The 25,020-nt window shown below is 35.0% G+C and overlaps 1 long non-coding RNA gene and 1 other non-coding gene across 2 annotated transcripts; one reads left to right on the top strand and one right to left on the bottom strand.

Annotated features, from left to right (window-relative positions):
- Positions 1-1,415: 1,415 nt before the first annotated feature.
- On the top strand, positions 1,416-21,159 carry LOC145062984 (uncharacterized). Its single transcript, XR_013687799.1, has 3 exons — positions 1,416-1,689; positions 2,766-2,831; positions 20,871-21,159. It is a non-coding gene; the product is annotated as an uncharacterized LOC145062984 (long non-coding RNA).
- LOC145065074 (U6 spliceosomal RNA) lies at positions 4,122-4,227 on the bottom strand. The gene has a single exon (XR_013688226.1). It is a non-coding gene; the product is annotated as a U6 spliceosomal RNA (small nuclear RNA).
- Positions 21,160-25,020: the final 3,861 nt, after the last annotated feature.

The following is a 25,020-nucleotide window of genomic DNA, read 5'->3' as shown; positions in this document are numbered from 1 at the left end:
AACGTATCGTCCAAAGATTAGATCTCATGGGTAATTTTTAGTTCACATGGTTAGTGGTTATTACTATATTGGGAAGAACAAAACAATAACTCATGTGTCTCTACTAATGAATTAGTAGAACAACAGTCGACAATAAACAATATTTATTAAGAACGGAAATGAAAAATAAAGGGATATTAAGGATGAAATGAAAGACATTGTGAGACTCAAGCACTTATAAAGCAATCCAATAACTAATAAATTGGGACGCCCATCATGTATGAATCTGATTTTGATTAATTTTGATCGTTTCTTTAACCCATAAGTAGATGAGGAAGTATACGTATGTGATGAAGTACAAGTATATGGTCGGTTTAAAGGACATGGTGATGTACAATAAGGTGTAAGTGCAGTGACGAGAGTGAAACAAGTTAGGACAATAATGTTATTTGTAACACCCATTTCCCATATTGGATCAGTGGATGGTATAAAGGAGTCAAATGTATGGTTTTTGAGGAAAAACCATATGCCACGACCTGACATGAAGGGTGTCACGACGTGGCATGACAATTAAAGATCGTGTTTCGGGGATGGTTGTCACGACGTGATAGTAGTTGCAGCCTAAGCCCATGATTTTTAGATTTTCTTCCATATTTAAAGCCATTAACTCATGACATAAGGCATCATTTTCAGCATCCAACCTCTCTCAATGAAACCCTAGCCTTATTTCATGTTTGTGAACTTGTTTGATTGATTGGAGGTCTTGTTCTTGGCTTATGGTGAAACTTGAAGAAGAAGGAAGTTTATTATGGTGCAAGGAAGCAAGGAGCTAGCTTGGAACCCTCATTCCCTTCAGATTTTGGAGTTTTTGGAGGTATAAAGTTCACATCTTGATCCTTGTTCTTCTTGTTTAAAGTTTGGGCTCATTTAGATGTTTTTGGTCCCTTCCATGAATGCTCTTTGAGTTTGAGGAACTCCAAAGCTTGTTGTGACTCTCAAATGGTCCTTAGATTTCTGAGAATGAGAAAAGAGTAATGTTTGGGGCTATTTTGGGTCCATGAGCAAGTTAGGGTCATATTAAGGACTTAATGCACTTAGGGTTGTAGATCTAGCATTGGGATGGAGTCTGTAACAACCCGGAAATCCTTTTGTTAACGACGTTAGCTTTTTGTTAGACGAATATTTATTTTCATAGGATTATTCTGATTTTAAGGTTATAAAAAACAAATTAAATAAAAATGATGTTATTTAATAATCAAAAGTTAAAGGTTTAATTAAATTGATTTATGGAATTATATAGGATAAATATAATTCATTCAAAGGTTTAATTGAAATTGAGGGGTTGAAGTGTCATTTATTAAACTTAAAATGCCAAGTTATTAAGGTTAGGTAGGAGGGGTTTAAGACTAAAACTCGAAGGACCAATCAGAAAAAAAAAACGGCTTTAACCCCCATGGCATAGAAATCGAGGGGTCTTGAAGGCTTATTCTGTTTCTGCTGCTTCATTTACTTCTTACGTGCACCAAGAACAAAACCCGATCGTTTCTTGGGCTTTGATTTATGCATCGACCGGTAGAGAAAGAAAAGAAAGCAACATCGAATGTGAAGGAGAAGGAAGGCAGGCGATGTTGCGTCGATTTCAAGGTGAGGGAGGCATCGACGTGTTTCTTAGGGTGTATTTTAGGCTACTAAAATTGACTATACAACTTGGTAAGACTTGATTCTTTCTTCCTCATATGATTAAAATTCAATTGCTAGAGGCGAGAATATGGAGCTCCGATTATGTGTTTTGGCTCAATTAATCACTCTAAATTCTCGTGATTGGTGGTATGGCCGAATTCTAGCTTTTAAGGGACATATTATTGATTAGTTTACTAACAAAATTCTACCCAAATGTATCTTTATATGTTGTTGATGGCGCTTAAGAATTGTTTAGAGTTGTAGAATCATTTGTCTCCATTTGGTGTCAAAATATCGTCTTCTTTCACCTTCAATCATTGGGGTTTTTGGTGTGTGATTTTTTTTGCATACAATACATGTTTTGAACTCTCTTTAACATTCTCAAAACAGTTGCTAAAGGTCTTGCAATATCGTTTAATATGTGGTTGTTTTATAGAAAAAAGATGTCAACATCTAGTTTGAAAAGTCTTGAAAGTTTTGATTGTTTTGTCTTGTATTTTTGTTGCCCTTAAACCACAATTAAAGGGCTGAAATAACATCTTTGTAGGACACATAATTATTTCCTATATTCCACCCAAGAGTCATCCTAGTATGTGTTTTGAATTGGAGTATAATGGAGTATTGATTTGGTTATTGTTGAGTTTTATGTTTGGTGCAATTACAGCATCAAACTTTCAATCAAGTTTCAATAATTTTTTTGGTGTTTTCATTAAGTACTCAATGCAGGTCTTAATACACTTGTTCAAGGCCAAATGGGTGAAATTTTAGTAATCTTAATCCCTTTGGCTAAATCCTTTTTTTGTTTCTTGATTTTGGACAATATCATAATGATGCACAACAACTTTATCCCGTTTTGCGATGGTTGTAGCTATAAATATGGGTAGAATTGGTTGATGCTTCAAACTGATGAAGTTATATGAAATCGAGTCTAGTTTTTAGAAAGTCTAGGATCAGCTCAATCGGAGTTACAGATTCTATTTTATGCTTAAAACACTGAACAGTGGTCATGGCTGGAATTATAAAAAATACAATATAAAATTAAAATATGTTAAGCTAAACTTATAGACTTTGAATGCACTTAATAACTTGATGATATATATGATTAGGCGAGGTCTTGACGTCTTCAAGAGAGCTCAAAACTTGAAGTTACTAAAGGATTCGTCAAGGCTAAGGTGAGTTAGTAGTTTTACTCACTAAATATGTATAAGTCGCAAAGTACATTTTCGTACAGATCATTGATTCATTTTATGTCAAAATTAGTCATTGTTTTGTGTTTGAGTTTGATGTGTTAATTTGATATGATTGCTTTCTAGTTTCCATGCTTAGGGTCCAAATTGATATTTGACTCCACTTTGATGATTATAATGTTTATGGTATGGTAGCATGAATATAACACCCATAAAAATTCAAGCAAATTAAAAACTTTTTAAGATATTTCAAAACCATTATTTATTATAAAACTTGTTTTCAAAATGTTATAATGTCAGAGTTTCCCATAATCAAATCATAAAAACATGGAATATGAGGAGTTGTACGATGAGCCTTCGCCTTTCCGCGATCATCGGAAGTACTTGAAACAATAATCGATAAATGTAAGCTCGAAGGCTTAGTGAGTTACCCCCAATATACCCATACACACAACAATATACACATAATGAAAAATAACATACTATGGATCCAATCAACCATCGGGTTGGAATACCCTAGACCCCCAACCATCGGGTTGGAATGCCAACAAGCTACGGGTCCAGTCATCCTCGGGATGGAATACTCTCGGTCCATAACCATCGGGTTGGAATGCCCACATACTACAAGTCCAATCATCATCGGGATGGAATACTGTGACATCCCCAATTTCACGGCCCGAAAAGACCGATTTTTTTATGCTTCGTTTTAAAATCAGAGTAATCTTTTCAAACAAAACAGCTGCGGAATTTGTCCCAAAAACAAAATATGATAACCATTTATCAAAATATTTCTCAAAGAGAATGTATTTTAATAAAACCTTGGGATGTCATGTTTCAATACAGACCAAAAGCATAAACAGTACAATACAGACCTTACAACAGTTATTTATAACTACTGGTCTATAATCCACACTCTCTCGTCAAGTCAACCAACCTATAATCTTGTGTCATTATCTGTAATGCAAAGAAAACTGAGTTGTAACATCCCCCTCTGGCACGTATCATAATATTTTCCGCTTTGGGCCGCTCGACACGAGGACTTCCCAGGGGGTCACCCATCCTGGTACTACTCCCGCTCGAGCACGCTTAACTGCAGAGTTCTTATGGGATCTGCTGCCCTCACGGCTTTAAAACGCGTTGTGATAGGGAAGGTATCCACACCCCTTATAAGGAATGCTTAGTTCTCCTTCCCAGCCGATGTGGGATCAGATCTAACCCACTTTCACCCCCCATTATAGGGTTCGACGTCCCCGTCGAACACATCGAACCGTGCCCTGGCTCTGATACCATTTCTCGATTTGTGCATGTCATCCTTGCGCAGGGGTCATGCTAATCTTCTCTGTATCGTTCCAATTTTATCGGATGTCCCCGAAAGTGGGTTAGATCTGATCCCACATCGGCTGGGAAGAAGAACTAAGCATTCCTTATAAGGGGTGTGGATACCCTCCCTATCACAACGCGTTTTAAAGCCGTGAGGGCAGCAGATCCCATAAGAACTCTGCAGTTAAGCGTGCTCGGGCGGGAGTAGTACCAGGATGGGTGACCCCCTGGGAAGTCCTCGTGTCGAGCGGCCCAAAGCGGACAATATTGTGATACGTGCCAGAGGGGGATGTTACAAATGGTATCAGAGTCAGGGCACGGGTCGATGTGTTCGACGAGGACGTCGAACCCTATAATGGGGGGTGAAAGTGGGTTAGATCTGATCCCACATCGGCTGGGAAGGAGAACTAAGCATTCCTTATAAGGGGTGTGGATACCTTCCCTATCACAACGCGTTTTAAAGCCGTGAGTGCAGCAGATCCCATAAGAACTCTGCAGTTAAGCGTGCTCGGGCGGGAGTAGTACCAGGATGGGTGACCCCCTGGGAAGTCCTCGTGTCGAGCGGCCCAAAGCGGACAATATTGTGATACGTGCCAGAGGGGGATGCTACAAATGGTATCAGAGCCAGGGCACGGGTCGATGTGTTCGACAGGGACGTCAAACCCTATAATGGGGGGTGAAAGTGGGTTAGATCTGATCCCACATCGGCTGGGAAGGAGAACTAAGTATTTCTTATAAGGGGTGTGGATACCTTCCTTATCACAACGCGTTTTAAAGCCGTGAGGGCAGCAGATCCCATAAGAACTCTGCAGTTAAGCGTGCTCGGACAACGCGTTTTAAAGTCGTGAGGGCAGCAGATCCCATAAGAACTCTGCAGTTAAGCGTGCTCGGGCGGGAGTAGTACCAGGATGGGTGACCCCCTGGGAAGTCCTCGTGTCGAGTGGCCCAAAGTGGACAATATTGTGATACGTGCCAGAGGGGGATGTTACATGAGTGGGTCAGGCTTGGGCCTGGTGAGCATATAGGGTTTTCAACCCACAATAAAATATTATATTAGGTTTAATCATCAAACAATCAACACAATTACACATCCCCATTATCTTCGTTTAATCTTCCCTAAAGATATTATCCTAAGGGTCATCTCCTATATCATGTTTACCTCTCATCTCTTTACATCTTATTTCCTTATATGTTTGTTCCTATGAAATTTTCCTAAGGATCATTGCCTACATCGCATAGACAATACTAATTCGGGGATCACTCCCTCAATATGTTTCTAGTAAGGGTTAGGGTATCATCGCATGATTACGCAGCCACAACATCGTCTGGACTCGTAAATCATAATAAGGGTTAGACTATCATCGCATGAATACGCAACCACAACATCGCCTGGACTCGTAATTCATAATAAGGGTTAGACTATCATCGCATGAATACACAACCACAACATCACCTGGACTCGTAATCCTAAGGGTCATCTCCTATATCATGTTTACCTCTCATCTCTTTACATCTTATTTCCTTATATGTTTGTTCCTATGAAATTTTCCTAAGGATCATTGCCTACATCGCATAGACAATACTAATTCGGGGATCACTCCCTCAATATGTTTCTAGTAAGGGTTAGGGTATCATCGCATGATTACGCAGCCACAACATCGTATGGACTCGTAAATCATAATAAGGGTTAGACTATCATCGCATGAATACACTTCGCACACCGGGCTTCTCGCAGGCAGAGCTTCGGCTCGGAAACTCTTTTTTTCTCGGGATCTTCGGGCTTCGAGACTTGCTTCGGGTCTCGGGATGATACCGGGGCTTCGGGGGTATTTCTTTGCACGTAAATCGATGCAATACGGGTGAGAGACGAGAGAATGAGCAACCAAACTCGGATGGCCGTTGATTTCTATTTATAGGGCAAATTTCTCATTTTCCACGTCGTGGGCACTGTTTCCACATCGTGGACTTGATCGTCGCTGCATGCGTCATCATAAGTTGTGTTTAGGGGACTCCAGGAGGTGTCAGAAGACTTTCCACGTCGTGGCATTGCTTACCACGTCGTGGTATCTGACAGTTTTGGGGTTTCGCGCCCCGAACTTCAGAAATTCATAACTTTCGCATACGAACTCCGTTTTCGACGTTCTTTATATTGACGCGTAGGTAAAAACAAGATCTACAACTTTCATTTAGACTCCGTTGGCTAATTTTTACTTTATTTTTATTATGTTATTTTTATATTATTTTTAGTAGGTCGGGACAGGAAAACTCCGTTATAAACTCATAACTCCTTCGTCTGACGTCCGTTTTCGTTTGTCTTTCCTTCGGACTACTATCGACAAGATCTTCGATTCTCGTTTATATTGTTACAACTAAATGTCATTCTAACGTAAATTCACTATTTACGTCGCGTTGTGTTGTGCCGGTTCTGTCGTGAAACTTCGACAAGTCATAACTTCTTCGTTATAACTCCGATTTCAGCATTCTTTATATATTCGGAAACCTCGTAACATAAAATAAAACTTAGTTAAGATTACTCCTTCTAAATAATCTTTCCTCAGAAAGTCATTTTTGACGCTTATCGTCTCTAAATTGACTAGCCCGTATCTACAGGCGTTACAAATACTCACGGCCCACAACCATCGGGTTGGAATGCCCAGGTCTGTTGGCTCTCGTACAAAGCAGATAAGCGTCAACCACCAATCAAACATGTGAATATATATATATATATATATATATATATATATCAGATATTCATATAACAGTCTATAGACAAGCAAACCGATCTAACAGATCATAACAACATATAACATTCTATCTACCAGGATACCGATCTAACAGATCATACCAGCATAAACATCATCATGTCTACCAGGATAGTGATCTAACAGATCATAATAACATATCCTATCAGGATAACAATCCAAAAAGGGTCGGCTTTAGTGCCTTAGAACTTTGAGTATAGTGAGGAGAACTCACCTCATAAGTAGCTCGGAATGATATTGTCAACTCCTCCAAATATAGCTTCAAACCCCAACACCTATAATCACCAATGGTCTATTCCTATGAATTCCAAAGTACCAAAATGTCCTAAGAAGTCAAACTGGTCAAACATTGGTCAAAGTCAAAGTCAGTGGTCAAGGTCAACAGTCCATGTTGACCCAACTCGTCGAGTACAGTTCACTAACTCGTTGAGTCCTTCCAAAACTCACGGAGTCATAAAACCCTAGTTGACTCGCCGAGTTTCCAGGCAACTCGTCGATTTCAAGCATGTCCAAAAGTCGGGGAAAACCCCATCTGACTCGTCGAGTCGTCTCACCGACTCACTGAGTCCATGCAGAAACCATCATCAGGCAATCTTCAGCTGACTCATCGGGTTGACCATGCAACTCGTCGAGTCCATTCAATCCATTACTCATTCAGACGATTTTAAGCTACCCCAAAGCTCCAAGTTGTAGATCTATCTTCCTAAGGCACAAATTCCACGTAAAGTTGCAAACTTTATGTGGATGCAAGGTCTTAAAGGCTTAGAATTCCAAATCCAAACTCAAATTAGGGTTTAACTCAAAGTGGATGGCTCATACTTGCTAAAGTTGGAAACTTTATAGCTATAGAGACCAAGATAAGTTCATATCTGAAGTTGCAACTTCAAATCCTAGTCTATACCCGAAAATGGTTCACATACATGCTAGAGAAGCCCTAATCTTAAACATGAAGAAATATAGAAGGAGGAAAGTCAAGGTAACGACTTGTTACCTTCAAAATGATGCCAATATGCGAAAGAGTCAGGTCCAAAAGCTCCTCTATGCTCCAATCTTCTTATACTTCAAGCCTTCTTCTTCCAAATCACCTTCCAAGATTGAAAATCACACAAAATGGAGAGCACACGTGAATTAGGGTTTCAGAGCTCAAGGGGACGGTAAAGGGAGGCCAAGGGAGGCTAATGATCCTTTAAATAGGGTGTTAGACCCTGAAAATTTGGGTTTCATCCTTCAACTCCAATTCGTCGAGTTGTGACCTCCTACTCGTCGAGTTGGTCACTTAAAACCCGTGGCCAAATTCGTTCCTACTCGACGAGTCAGGGCATCCAACTCGTCGAGCAGACCTTTTAAAATAAATAAAATACTATGAAGTTTATACCTGAGAGTCGGGGTGTTACAATGAATTTAATTGAAATGATGATAGTTGACTATACTTTGGTGAATTGTTGATGAATTTGGTGAATATGATGATATTTATTGATTGTATGTAATTTCATGTTTTACATGATGATTTGTTGAATCTTGTGGGGCGTTATGTAGTTTATGATACTTGCCTTAAACCTTATCCGGATACCTTTAGTAACCTATTAGGTTGAAAGAGGACCTATAAAAAGAGCTTAAGCCATTTTGGTGTTAGTCGCTCGGTCTATCTAGAAGATCACACAAAACATGGTATACGTACACTATCATTATAATGTTCGTGGACTGGAGTGGTGTGGTCCTACCGAGAACGACTAGTACAAACATCATGCTGGATTGGGAGGTGTTATGGATGTACGACATTGTTGGTACCATATATTGAATGACATCGCAGAACACTTGTGTTTCGCATAGTCGGAGTAGCGAAAGGGGTGTATAGGGGTGGTGTTTCGGGTGGAAGTCATGATCCACTTAGAGCATTCAACAATACGGGCACACGAGTAGTGAATTGGGGTGTCTGGATAAGGTGAGTGAATAATGGATTACTTATGTTACAACCTTTATTTATTGGTGATATGTATTTAACAATTACCTTTTGATGAATTTGGAATATATTTTTAGATTTGACACTATGGTTTGTGTTTTGTATATGTATGATATTTTATTTTGCATTATGAGACATGCAATATGTAATTTAGTTTGAGTAATATTTGCTATGAATATAGAAAAAATCTTATATATTTTCAAAAAAAAGGTTACATATAAATGTATGTCGTAAATTTGTCAAAAATAAGAGGTACAAAATTTCGTAAATGTCTGTAAAGAAGTTATAAAAATGTTATGAATTACGACATACAAAGTCAGTTGTAAATATATGTAGTAAAATGCATGTTGTGTATGCTTGTCATAATTGTAGGTCATAAATGTATGTCGTAAATTTATGATAGACCAAATGCATGTCATATCTGTTTATGACATGACTTTCAATGACTGACATTTATCTATCATCTATGAGAAGTGAAAAGCTTTTTTTCTAGTGTGTTACTTTTGATAGGATACATATGATTTTTTTGTTTCATATCAAACTAATGGAAGTTAATGATTTTTACCTTTTATTTGGTTAACTAAGATCTGATTTAGTTATACCATTGTACTTTAGTTTATATCATTTACTAGTAAGCCAAAAATTGATGGGTTTTAGTCATAAGACATCCTATGTGCTCATACAAACCCTAATGCTTGGATCTAGGTTTCTCTATTGTACATGCTTTGCATCCAAGACTATAAACCCTAATTCTAGCATATGGAAATCCAAATTCACATGTAATTAGGTTTAAGAACATACCTTGATTGTTATATAGCAATAACAATCCAATTCCTCCTTGAATTGACCTTGGAAGGCTTAGAGTCACAAGTGTCACTCCTCTAATGGCTTACAAACACCATAAGCAAGTGGAGAAGGTATAAAGAGAGAGGAGAGAGGTTAGAATTCGTCCTTAGGACTTCTTGGGAAGGGTTGGCCGAATTCCTAAGCCCTAGGGGGTTTATATAGGTGTAAAGATTAAGGTTTTAGTCCTTATCCTTATCTAGTTGCTTGTCCACCAAGCAACCATAAGATAAGTCCTAGAAACCCTTATCCTAGTCGAATTCTAAGGGATTTACACCTCAAATTCGTTCACCATATATATAAGATAATCCTTACCTTATTTTGTAACTATCACATAATTACAATTCAGCCCCTCTAGTTTAATTAATTACACTTGATCACAAAATTAATTCTTAATTAATTATTGACCAATATTAATTAAACAAATATGATTTCTCCTTTAATATATTATTCTTATAACATATTAATAAATCATAATAACCTCTCTCTCTATTTATTTCTCCAATCAAGTTGCTTTGGTGAAGGCAACCCAAAAGGACCATGCACCATCGGGTCAAGTACATACCAAAATAGTTATGGACTTAGACACTAATCCAACAGTCTCCCACTTGGATAAGTCTAATAACTATTTTGCGTATGACTTCGGATCCCGATCTGCAATCGTAGCTTTCCAAAGCCGCTGTCAACTCTGATCATATCAAATACGCGTGTCCTTAGATAGGGGATCATATATTCCTCCATTCTAGATATCATATGAGATATGATTTCAAATCATTCTCTTTGTACTATATCTCGATTCCGATTTATGACGACTGACTAATTGAACAAATCAAATTAGCCCTAGCCCGGCCGAGCATTTACGTTTGTCATCACTAAACCATCGAGGGGCCCAAAGATATCGCTTTTATCCTACTTTGGATAAAAGGAACGGATAAACTTTGATACAATGCTTGCTTCTACTCACGCACCAAATCACACACAACAATATGTTTTATAACACCAAGTTACTGGTGCGTTTACATATTATCAATGTGCAACCGATTTGCAAGATACAACTCACACATCTCGGTCTCAAGAATATAAGATGTTATCGTCTCACCAATCACTCGTGATACAATCCATGGAGTGATCCAAGTGAGCGTGGGTCTAATCCAATGCTCAAATCACATTCATAAGCACTCATGAACGTTGCAGCAAACATTTGCTTATGTCTAATACTTTTCTAGACATTCCACACACCAATTCACGACAGTCTTTATTCATATCTACTTCCAACATATGAACGACTGTGGCCCGTTTGAATAATTCGATTATTCTTAATAAACTCAATTATTCTGGAAGTCAAAACATGCAAATGTGAAACACAAGAATAATACTAATCCCATATGGCCTCAACCCTTTGAGCATAAATAAAACACCTTTTATTTATCACCATATTGATTACTCATTATTTGTCGTTTCGGGTAATCAACTTCTTACTTGAATTCCAACACTTGTCCCATGCTCCTAGCATGCACACAATGTTTACCTATGGTTCTTACTTTGTGAAATAGATCACATTGAACACATTTCCAATCATTCTCATTTCACAACTCCAAATCCTTTTCATAAGTGAAAGAATATCAAATTCTTGCTACTTATAGAATATGCTAGATTCTAACATTCTATGCAACTTATCCTTTCGTAATGTCACTGCACCAAAGTCACAAAGACTATTGCCAATGATATTACAAAGTCCTCTATCGGAGATTGTTACAAGACAATTCCATAGACGTGATGTCTCTCACTCAAAGTACATTCTTTGAAAATCCTTTTGCATAGAAGTTTCTAATCTAGACATAGATTTTCAATATTCTATTTCCAATATGGACACACTTCCATATGTTCCATATGACAACTCATTCTTTATAGAATCTTTTCTATTCGTAATGATGTCGATATGCTCCATCCAATATGGAAACATTTCCATATTTTCCAATACTATACTTCCAACTACTCACAAGCGACCAATCCTCGTCGAACTTGGATTGTCCTTTGATAGTTGTTTAATTATTTTAGTCTAAACCGATTCTAGTCCTTTTTCCCTCTAAATGTGCTTGACATTTGGAAAATTTTAGAATGGTCAAACATTAAGGTATTTGCAATCGATCCTATACCCGAAGCGTATGGGACACGACGCATAATGTTTTATTTGCTATGTTCTCAAAATTCGAATTGTGAAGAGGGATGCCGTAATCATAATCGAAATTTTAAGAACACACTTTGTACCTTTGACTAAATTTTATTAACATTTCTCAACCTAAACCTTTAGATTTTAAATGAAGCATAATATTCTCTCCCTTAATTATAGCAAAACAACTCTTCAACTATTGCGACTTTGCAAAGTATGACTCTTGTTTTCTATAATTAATATTGCTAACCTTGCAATACTTTCCTTAATAATCATATAATCATAACTTTTATGCTCCCACTATCTTGATGATTATTATAAAACATAACACTTATGCTCCCACTAGCTTCGACATGTATTCATAAACATCTTAACTTTCAGAAAACAATACTTATTGAATTTCTTAAGTTCATGTTTTTAATACTTAGTGCTTTGATAATCTTTTATCAACGTTTCTTGATATTATACACATTTGCCTTCGATAGTTCATATGTGTGTCTAAACAATTAAGACTAATTGCCAAACTTCACAATTCAAATTATGGAAAGGGATGTCGTAACCATAATTGAATTCGAGAATGCAATTTTACAATCACTATCTTCTTAAAATCTTTCTTTGTGAAAGCATTTTCTCACAATCATTTTCATGAAGGAGGAAATCTTATGAAACTTAGATTTTAAATGGTGTATGTGTTTCTATCCATGTGGATTTGTCAAAACCAAGGTTTACGACAAATTCAAACTCTTAATGATCGAACTTTCTTGATCTCAATTTCTTGCCTTTATGGTAGCACAACTGCCCACCATGTCTTCCAAGTAGTTAAGCAGCTCACCCTTTCCTATTGATTAAGGTGCTTTGCCTTTTATGCGTTCAAAATGAGTACTCATAGAACTCACATGCATAATTAACTCGATTGGATTGGCACAGAATCAAAATAATGTCAACACGATAGGTTGTAAACCTCAACTCGTGGCTAGTGATGATCGATAAGGTTTATTTGATTTGTTCTTGAAACCTTTCAAGACCATTAAGACTCCCACTGACTCCTTGACATATAAGATTCTCTTGTCAAAAACCATTTCTTGACAAACAAATATTCAAGAGTTAGTGTAGCTTTTATCAAAAGACTTCATAAATTGGTCCTAGTTGGTCTTTGTCTTATCCAAGACATCACAACTTTCCACATTTAATGAAAGTTACAAACCTTCTTAATACCTTTCACTCAATGTCACAATCTTAACTTTAAGACTTGTTATTGGAACGAAGTATGATTGACTTATTGATTTAACCATTTCTTCAATTCTTGATTCCTCTTTTTAGACATACAATTGTACTAAGAATCACTTAGAGGATCAATTGAGGTATGGTTCTTAATCATTAAGACCTATCATAAAGCATAAAAGGTACTCTCCCATCTTCTTAGAATGGAGAAACTTTTATCTTTCTGCCTACTTGATTCTTCTTATTCGTTCTGCTATTGATCTAAACCCTTTAATCAATTCAGAATTACACTTAATCTTGTAAGTATAATCACATTTACTAAACCTTTAGTAAATCATGACGAATATCTTGTTACTCTTATGGTGGACTTTGATCAACACACAACTTTGTGTACTCGATCTCCTAGTCCTTCACTTGACACTTTGTCAATGAATTAGTCTAATTTCCAAATACGAAATTTCTCATTCATCGTGCCTCCACGTTGCACGATTCCAAGTTTCTGTCCAATTGAAACTTGGGCGATGAGAAACTCTCCCTATTTGGTAAATTCTCGACGTTTCCATAAACACCATAAATAAGAATCATATCCATTTGTTGTAGAAATATGCAAACACCAATTTTCATAACGATTTCATTGCAAGGAAGTAAACAAATAAATAAATAAGTTAAACGAAAATTTATTTTATTTATAAAAGCAGCGGAAAACATTTGTCCTTACAATGCAAAATCCATTGAAAACTATGCATTTCAAAAGAAAATTTCTAACAACTCTATCATAACTATCTAGGCTCAAAATCTAATCTTCAAGTCCATGCGATCAAGATCCATTCCTTGTGATTAGATTCATCTTGCTCTTTCACCAAGCTTCCTTTCTTTTCACCGATCCTGTAAAACATTCAAATGCAATCTTATTACATTATGTATTAAGGATTAATGAATAGGAACTTAATGGAGTTAGATGGTAGATTTTACCTGAAGCACAGCCATACTCTTTGACTCTCCCATCTTCTGGACTTTTCAGGCTCTTTGGGCATACTTGTATCCAACGCCCTTTCTTTTGGCAGCAAACGCAGGTCGGTTCTCCTAGAACGTCCTCGGAAGTATGGTCGGTTGACTTTTCCAACAAATACACTCCATTGCTTCGCCAAATCATTTCTGATTCAGCAGCAATGAGCATGTAAGTTAGGTCAATGAGGTTGTCGTCATGATTCATCATATAATACTTTCTTTTGAACTCATTATATGATTCAGGAAGTGACTGCAAAACCCAATTCACAGCCAACTCATCTGGGAATGACACACCCAACATTATCAACCTATCAATGTGTGATTTCATTCCTAGAACGTGGGCACACACGGGTTTACCATCTTCATGTTTCATTTCCAATAGGGCTTTAGTGATATTGAACCTTTCAATTCTTCGATCTTGTGGGTTGGGGAGAACAATAGCAGGAGGAGAAGGAAGTGAAGCATGATTTCTTGTTCCTCGATTGAATCGTGGAATACCATCTTCATGTGGAAAGCTTGTTCCACGGGATTTGGGAAAACCATAGTTGTCGAACTTTGACATCTACAATACGGGAGAAAACGAATTCAAGTTAGTTGATAGATTGAGTCCTTAGTAAATCACCCAAATGAGATACTAAGGCTAGGACCCAACACAATATTCTACAACTCGGGAGAGGGATGTCGTAACCCTAATTGCAGAATATTTGAAGGTAAGTGAATGACGATTCACTAATTTCCACCACGAAAAACGAAAAAGAATTTAAGTTTTAACTCTATGAAAACTCCTAGATCCTTTGAGATTCATTTAACTTTCAATGGCATGTTTAAATCTCGATATGCCCCTCTTGTTTGTGACTGGGATGCCGAGGATCACAAAGCGGGTGTGAATAACCATGCAAATTTACATGGTGCACTCACATGTTACAGTCACCTATTCGATGTGCCGGTAAACCACACACGCTCCACCGAACTATGACAAACATTGAGTCACCCTTTGCTACCTTTGCTTAGACCCATTTAGTGTGTCGGTTAACCACACACGCTCCACTAACGTCTTCGCAAGGGCACAAAGTGTAATTTCATGGAATTGCATCAATTCACTTTTGCCTAAGTAACTAAGATTGGGAATTTTATGAAAACATGTAGTTACTTTAATAATTCATTATACTTATAATGGAAGGTTTTGTCCTATCCTACCCGTTCGGCTAACGACCCTCCACTAGTCAAGAGTGCGGTGGGTAAGAGTGGATACCCATTCAATCGCCATTTTATAGGCAATTTCCTTAAACACCCCTTATAGACCAGCTTCGTGAATGAGGCCTACTAACGGTAAGACTGACTTTTACTCATACATATATATAATGTTAGACCTTTAATGTTATATATAATATAGGGTGTATTTTTATACTTTTAAAATACTAGGTGGTCTAATTTAACAATCATACTTTTAATTCAATTAAATTGTAGACCTAAACTTTTATGGATTTATTAAACTTCTTTTAATTATACACCTTAATTAATTAATAAAACCATAAGGGTGTGATTTGAACCTTTTCAAAACTTCTTAGAGTTTTAGAATTTAACATTCCTAATTAAACTTTTAATCAACTTTTAAATTCCAAAACTTGAGGGCAAGTTTTGAAACATTTCAACACATTAGGGTTTAGAATTTAAATATGCATCAAAATTAAACTATTTAATCAAAATTTAAATTCCAAAACTTGAGGGCAAGTTTTGAAACATTTTTCAAAACATTAGGGTTTCAACTATTTAAATTTCAAAACAACAAAACTTTTGGGGTTCAAATTTTAAACTATAAAACCTTAAGGGCCAAATATGAAACTTTTCACAACAACAAGGATCAAATAACAAATAATTCAAATTAACATTTAATCACATAATTATCTATATTTGATGATTTCTTCCAAAATAATTTATCAATTTACTTAAAATAATTAATCAATTATCTTATAAGGAAACAATTATCCTATTAATTGATAAATATCTTCAATTAGATTAAAATTATAGTCAAATATATCATATAATCGGATTAATATTAATCTAACATGATAAGGTAATTATCCCAATGCAAAAACAGCAAGAAATCCCGAAGTACCCTCCTTCTGACGAGTTGACTCGTCGAGTCGGCCTTGGACTCGTCGAGTCACCTTGGACTCGGCGAGTTCAGCCATGGACTCGGCGAGTCCAGCCTCCAGAATGCAAAAAATCGAATTTTCTAGTTATACTAAGCATCAATACAATAGAAACCAATCAAGGCTTTGATACCACTGATGGGTTTTAGTCATAAGACATCCTATGTGCTCATACAAACCCTAATGCTTGGATCTAGGTTTCTCTATTGTACATGCTTTGAATCCAAGACTATAAACCCTAATTCTAGCATATGGAAATCCAAATTCACATGTAATTAGGTTTAAGAACATACCTTGATTGTTATATAGCAATAACAATCCAATTCCTCCTTGAATTGACCTTGGAAGGCTTAGAGTCACAAGTGTCACTCCTCTAATGGCTTACAAACACCATAAGCAAGTGGAGAAGGTATAAAGAGAGAGGAGAGAGGTTAGAATTCGTCCTTAGGACTTCTTGGGAAGGGTTGGCCGAATTCCTAAGCCCTAGGGGGTTTATATAGGTGTAAAGATTAAGGTTTTAGTCCTTATCCTTATCTAGTTGCTTGTCCACCAAGCAACCATAAGATAAGTCCTAGAAACCCTTATCCTAGTCGAATTCTAAGGGATTTACACCTCAAATTCGTTCACCATATATATAAGATAATCCTTACCTTATTTTGTAACTATCACATAATTACAATTCAGCCCCTCTAGTTTAATTAATTACACTTGATCACAAAATTAATTCTTAATTAATTATTGACCAATATTAATTAAAAAAATATGATTTCTCCTTTAATATATTATTCTTATAACATATTAATAAATCATAATAACCTCTCTCTCTATTTATTTCTCCAATCAAGTTGCTTTGGTGAAGGCAACCCAAAAGGACCATGCACCATCGGGTCAAGTACATACCAAAATAGTTATGGACTTAGACACTAATCCAACAAAAATATCATTACATTAACACAAATACACGAACCGGTTAAATAAATATGTAAAGAGGAATTGTTACAATTACACCCCTAAATACAAATCGTAAACTTTTAACTATTTTGGACTTAATGCTTTCAAATTTAATTCTCATTTTCTAAATATCAACATCAATTCTCGAATTTTATAGATCCATTTATTTATCTACATTTCAACCATAGTTTAGTATGAAACCATCTCATTTTCCACTTCAAGATTCCTATACATTTATAATTGTTCATTGCGTTCAATTTGTTATATGTTTTTACCATAGTATCTACATATCATTGTCAATCCAATGGAAGTACTTGCATTTCTTTTGTAGATATTGCATATTCCATATTAAATAAAACGAAGTTAATTAAAAAGTCAAATAAAGAAGTCAAAATTACCATCCAATTAGGGAAGCCCCTAAACCTTCGAACCGAGTTATCCTTTTCCCAACTTACTATAATCTTTGATTCATTACCACAATTACATTTAGATATAGAGTTGCATTGATATTTTATGTCATTATTGTAGCTCATTCGTATTGATAATGGGACGAAAGACGACCTCAAGGTGTAACATTCATAAAATTCTCAAAAAATTTAAACTTTTAGAATTTACTCAAAACCATCATTGTTTACAAATTGTTTCCAAAATAAGTTCAACATCAGAGAAATCCCAAAATCGTGAAATGAAACATGAGGAGGTGCACGATCATGCCTTCGTCTTCCCGCGATCCTCTGAAGTACCTGAAACATAATCTAAAACTGTAAGCCCAAAGCTTAGTCAGTCTCCCCCGAAGTACCAACACAACACAAAAACCAGGATAATACAAATAAACAACATGCATACAGAGCCTTCAGTCTGACTAGAATGACCTACCGGCCTACAGTCTATCTGGTACGCTCACAGAACCTACAACATGACTGGTACGCCACCTCGGGCCTTCAACCTATCTGGAACGTTCTTCGGGCCTTCGGCATGACTGGTACGCCCCACTGGCCTTCAGTCTATCCGAGACACCCTAGGTCTATTAGCCTTCAACACAAAGCAGCATCGCCTCAACCCAACCACACATAACATGTCGACATATACATTACACATAAACATATAACATGACAACAAACAAACAGGCAGATCTTACAGATCACTAAGCATAACGTCATCATATCTACCAGGATACAGATCTAACAGATCACAACAATACTCAATTATGGCCTTGGTGCCTTCGACCCAACAAGTACAGGAACACTCACCTCACAAGTAGTGTAGAACTGATAAGGTTTGACTCCGAATCTGAGCTCTTGACTCAAATGCCTACAACCACCATGTGACTAATTCCATAAAAATCCCAAAATACCCAGAATGCCCTCAAAAGTCAAACTTGGTCAACCATGGTCAAAATCGAAGTCAACGGTCAAGGTCAACAGTCCATGTTGACCCAACTTGCCGAGTGCACCACTAAACACGTCGAGTTTCTATAAAAATCAGATGGTTGGGAAAATCCCAGTCAACACGACGTGTTAGCCTGCAAACTCGTCGAGTTTGCCCGAGCTTAATGCATTCGGTTGTTCCTACGATTTCAGGGACTCCAAGACCCAAATCTAAACTCCAAAAGCTATCAAAAAGGATAAAGTTTCCAACTTTATCCTTTGGGGCTACTCCAAGTATTCAAAAACCCATCCACAAGGCTTGAAGACTCAAGGGCTTAACCATTAAGCACAAAATCCTTGAAATGTGGAACTTAACCTTTCTAGAAGATATACTAGCCTCAAAATCATCCCAAAGGTTGGTGCTTTATAGACATGCATGTCCAATGCATGTCTTGAACCCAAAATGGGTTAAAAAGGGAAACTATGACCTAGACTCCATGCATGACATCAAAACTTGGCTAAAGACTATATCCAAACCACTACAAGGTCACCTTGACCTGGAGATTCATAAAGTTGCAAGCTTTATGAGATCCATCCATTGCAACACCCAATAATAAGCATAAAAAGGGACAAAACTCAAGATCTAGCTACCTAGGGGAATAAAAATCAGATCTTGGACACTTACAAAGGTCCAAAAGAGTGCCAAATTGAAGATAAGAGCTTTGCATGCTAGATCCTTGCTTCCTTCTTCCAACTTTTCTTCTTCTAATGCTCCAAAATACCACACTAGCTCACAAATGAGAGGAAAAGACGATTAGGGTTCACAAGGGCTGATATGGGGGTTTGGAGGCTGATAAAAGATCAACCCTAGGGACTTAAGGGGATTATATAGGGTGTAAAACCCTAAAATTTAGGGTTTCTCATCTAACTGCCAACATGAAGAGTGTCCCTTCATCAACTCGCCGTGTTGGTCCATAAAAATACACGACTCAAAAGTCCTTCAACACGCCGTGGTGAGGCTTCCACCACGCCGTGTTCCAAAGGAAAAATATGCTCCAAGGAAAAATATAATACCTGGAAGTCGGGATGTTACACAAGGACCTCTTGTGTATAAAAAATGAGAAGCGCACTTGCCATGCCACCATCTACATGTCCCGCCACATTGAAAAAAATTTGCCAAGTCAGCTTGAAAAGGGTTATAGTTGATCAAAAGTACAAAATGTTGAAAAAATAGTTCATGCTCCCCCTAGAAGAGGCATCTACTTCCTAATTTATAATTTAATCTTTGTGAAAAATGAATTCCGATAACCCTTCACAAAACTATAATAATAATAATGTTTTAGATAATTTGATATAAATGAAATTTATGAATAATAATCACATTTTTAATCATCTACGTCGATAGAGTGAGAGATATGTCTCATAATTTTAGTTATATGCCTCACACCAACTACCTCATATGTGATTCTCAATTCGTCTTTAGATTAGGGGTTGTTTGTTTTTTTCGCTGCAGATCTGCACAATCACTTTTGTTTGCGCCTCGTAAACCACGCGCAAATATATGTCCTTGCAATGTGTTTGTTTTTTCAAAGTGCGGAGATCTAAAAACGTCTGCGCGAGGTCTTCACCACATAGACATGGACCAACCTCTTCTAAGGTCTGCATAAATGCTTTTAACCTAAAAAAAAACACGAATTTTCTTTTCTTTTCTCTTTCACGCCTCCATTCGTCTGATAATTCCCACCCTCGACGCCTCCTACCCTCGAAGCCTCCCTGCTTCCCTCCACCACTGTTCTTCATTGTTCTTCATCTTCAATCAAAACCGCTACCCTCCTCTCCGATGACAGACGACCTCATCACCGGTCGTCGACGCCCTCATCTCCAAATAGGTATGCAACTCATGTTACATTTTTTCCTAGTTGTAACATGAAATTGATGTTTATTCTTGTTGGAAAACTCTTTAATGTACTGAAACATGTTTAATTTTGCTAAAATTGCTTTTTGTTGCTTAAAATTGTTGGATGTTGATCCGAAAATATTATTGAAAATAACATTTCATGCTTAAAATTCTTCTTAAATGTTGCCGAAAATCAAGCTTTTTCCTAATGAAAATAGTGCTGAAAATATGTATATAGTGCTGAAAATTTGAAAATTGTGCTAGAAAAAGTCATTTTTTTTTTTGCTAAAAATAGTGTTGGAAATACTCTTTATTGTTGAAAATAATCGTTGTGTATTGAATTTTTTTTTGAAATTCAGTTTATTTCAACAGTCTGCAGATGTTAAAAAACAAACAGACTTCTTATTGAAGACTGCAGACGTTTGGTCCATCTCTCTGTTACAGAGGCTTGCAGATACGGTCTGCAGACTGCAAACATTTTGACTTCAGAACAACAAACAACACATAAAAATAGATGCCTCTTCAGGGCTCTGTTTAGTCCTTTCTCATAAAAGAAGTTAAAGAAGTTTTGTCTTGGTTAAATTATGATTAGTGTTTGTATGTTGACTGTGGATATAGAGAAAGATGATTCGAATCATTTTAGCGGTTAGCTCTTAATAGTATTGGTTTTAATTGTATTGGTTTAATAGAAATGATTAGCATTATTCGGATAATAATAATAATTTGTATATTATATATTTTTGAAAAGAAAAAAATATAAGAAACAATATGACAAATCAATTATCAACCCACCTCTTTCCTACGGTCCAACCCATGCACATTTGACTCATTACCACAATACCAGGTCCATCTAATCACCTCTATTTTTATGCATACTAATGTTTTCCAATACCATAACGCCTTCGACTTTATTAGTTTGGAGAGCTGATGCAACACATATTTATACATGATATGAATAAAAATGAGTTTTTTGATACAACTCTACCTAGAAATTTACAGTTGGTTATTTATCAAATATGCGTGTCTCAAAATGTTATATTTTATAATCTAAAAACTACAAATACTATTGAAATATACCAAAGGATTTAATGGAAACAAATGTTATTTTTTAAGACAAAAGGTAGAAAAAAGCATTCGAAAAAACCCTTATATTTTATTTATATATAAAAAAATCCTTATATTTTCAGATACCTTTCACATTAACCAAAATATCTAGAGAAATTACTGGTTGTATTGTGTCATGTCATTTAACTTTTTCATTTTTATGTTAACATGGAAACAAAAATAAGTGACGTTGCCTCTTGTATAAGGTAAACCGTGAAAAATAGATCATTTATTCAATGGTCATTTACTCAAACAAAACTAAGTGAAATCGCTTATTTTTTTTGTCAATATCAATCTAAATATGAACAAGATAAATTTCATGTTACAAAACAACAAGTAACTTCTTTAAAAAACGAATATTTAGTTAAATTTGAAAGGTAACTAAAAATATAAGGATTTTTCTACATATAAACAAAATGTAAGAGTTTTTTAAATGTTAACAGATAAATGATTATATTTTTCTGTGTTTTTTTTTTTTTTTTTTTTTTTTTTTGTATTTTTTAACAAGTTTCTAATTCGATCTATGCACCTTATTGCTTGATATTCATCACATATTTAAAACTTATGATATTTGTAGTTGAATTTGTACAAAAGCTAGATAAAATATAAAAATACGAAATATAGGAAATAGAGGATTAAGTCTGTGTTTGGAAATATGAAATAGAAGAAGGAAATTTTGTACCGAAGATATAAAAACAATAGTACGAAGAAATGAAAGGAGTACCAAAGATTTTTGGATCTATTTTAACTAGGGTTTGATCCAACAAATGTCTTTTTGGGCCCAATATAAATACACTTCTACTTGGATTTATATTTGCATGAAACGAAATCTATTAACTAATAATTTAAAATTTAATTAACATTTCCATTAATAGCTAATAAGCGTTATTTTATTTTTTATTTTTTTTTTTTTTATGTAAGATATCTTATTTTCATGCATTAACATTACAACAAATACAAACTTTAGCCTATACGACCACGACTAGAGATGTTATTGGCACCAAACAAAACAGAAGTAGCATCCCGTCTCTGCTTCTCCATTCACGTTTTGATTTTGGCTGTGTTAATTTGGATAGTGGGCTAGAAATGGTTTGACATCTTAAAATCTATAATTTTGTCATTAAAAAATGACTATTTTTGTATTTGGTAGCTAAAAACCTAGACTTTTTGGTGGTTTGCTTTGTCAGAATTTTGATAGCTCTAAAATTATATTTTTTGCTGGTCAAAACGTAGTATTACTTGTTCAAAATATTATTTTTTGGGCTGAGTTTTAGAATCTCAACAATATGATAAAAAACGAAAAAAATACAATAAGTCCAAATAATCGTCACCAATATGCATTCTCTGTCTTTATAGTAGCTCAAAAACTAGACTTTTGGGTGGTTTGTTTTGACATAATTTTGACACCTCTAAAGCTATATTTTTTTGCGGTTCAAAATATAGTATTACTTGTTCAAAATATAATTTTTTGGACCGAATTTTAGAAGCTCAACAATATGATAAAACATGATAAACCAAAGTTTCAAAAAAAAAAAAAATAATACAAGAAGTTCAAAAAAACGTCACCAATATTATTTTTTGTCTTCATTGTTTGATATTTGAATAAAAAATGATTATTTTTGCATTTGTTAGCTCAAAAACTAGACTTTTGGGTGGGGTGCTTTGGCAGAATTTTGATAGCTCTAAAACTATATTTTGTGTTGAATTTTAGAAGCTCAACAATATGATATAACACGATAAATCCAAAGTTTCAAATCAAAAATAAAAAACACAGTAAATCCAAAAAGACGTCACCAATATGCATTTTTTGTATTGTTTTATATTTGAATAAAAAGACTATTTTTGCATTTGGTAGCTCCAAAACTAGATTTATGTGAAGTTTGCTTTGACAGAATTTTGATAACTCGTAAACTATATTTTTTACGGTTTAAAACATAGTATTACTTGTTGAAAATACAAATTTTCCGGTTGAATTTTAGAAGATCAACAATATTATAGAAAAAGATATATTCAACATTTCACAAAAAAAAAAAAGTTCAAAAAAACGTCACCAATATGCATTCTTTGTCGTCATTGTTTTGATATTTTAAATGTCATCTCTAAATAAAAAGATAGAATAAACGGTATTGTATTAGTTTTAGTCGATGTAGTTAGGACGGTAAATGAACCGAACGAACAAGAACGGAGGTTTGTTCATGTTCGTTCGTTTAAATTAGCTGAACAAATGAACGAACACAAACGGATAAACGAACGAGTTTTCTTGTTCATATTCGTTCGTTTAACAAATCACATTGTTTATGTTCGTTCGTTTATGTTCGTGAACAAGTTAAACGAACAAAGATTAAAAAAAATAATTGAAATTTGAACATATATGAACATAAATGAACATATAATATTTTAATGTAATAAAAAACGATTAAACATATATGAACATAAAATGAACTTATATGAACGAACATAAACGAATGTAAATGAACAATATAAACGAACATTCGTGAACATAATTAAACGAACGGGACAATTGTTCATGTTCGTTCGTTTAACTAAAAGAATGAGAATTTGTATTTGTGTTCGTTAATTTATTAAATAAACGAACTTTCTGCCGAACGGTTCATGAACAGTTCACTGAACATTCAGTTCGTTTACAACCTTAGATGCAGTGTATAAAAGTAATTCATATTTTATTACCTAACTAGTTTATAACTCGTGGGAACCACGATTATAAAATTAATTAAGCTTTCATAGTAAAAACTAAAAATTATTAATCAATTATTTTAAATAAATTATTAATTAAAGGATATTTTTTTAGTTATATAAAATTATAATAATTGATTTTAAATAAATACGTTAAATTATATCATTTTTATAATTTGTATTAACTTTATTTTAATTTTTAGTCTAGTGTTATTAATTTAATGCAATTAGAATTAAAGTTTTAAATTTTGAAATTTAACAATGGAGAATAAATAAGTTGACAAATGATATAACATTAATTAGGAGGCTTAATAAGGTGACACATTGCAAAATGAAAATATAACTATTCTTTTATATATTAGAACTAGACGAATGTCCGTGCGTTGCGTAGAAACACCTATGTAATTGAAATATTTACAAATATATGTTTTTTTAAATATAATAATAACGTTGTTGTTGAATTTGATATAATAATTCGTATACTAAGTTGATATAATATATTGATTATTTTGAATTATATGATAATATATATATCTATTAAAACTGTATAATCTCAATCGTTTGAATGACTTTTACCTTTAGGTTACTCATGAATAAAATTAAATATAATATATGATTTAATGTTATTTATAGTTGTTATTTTTAATTAATTTTTTAAAATTTATTTGATTAATGTTTTAATTTCTATCATTGTAATTATTTAAAACATCAAACATTGTTTTTT

The sequence above is a fragment of the Lactuca serriola genome, chromosome 7 (genome assembly GCF_051521515.1).
Source record: "Lactuca serriola cultivar US96UC23 chromosome 7, Lser_US96UC23_V15, whole genome shotgun sequence".
Lineage (NCBI taxonomy): Eukaryota > Viridiplantae > Streptophyta > Magnoliopsida > Asterales > Asteraceae > Lactuca > Lactuca serriola.
Note: the sequence above shows the minus strand (reverse complement) of the source record. Positions and strands in the feature narration are given on the sequence as shown.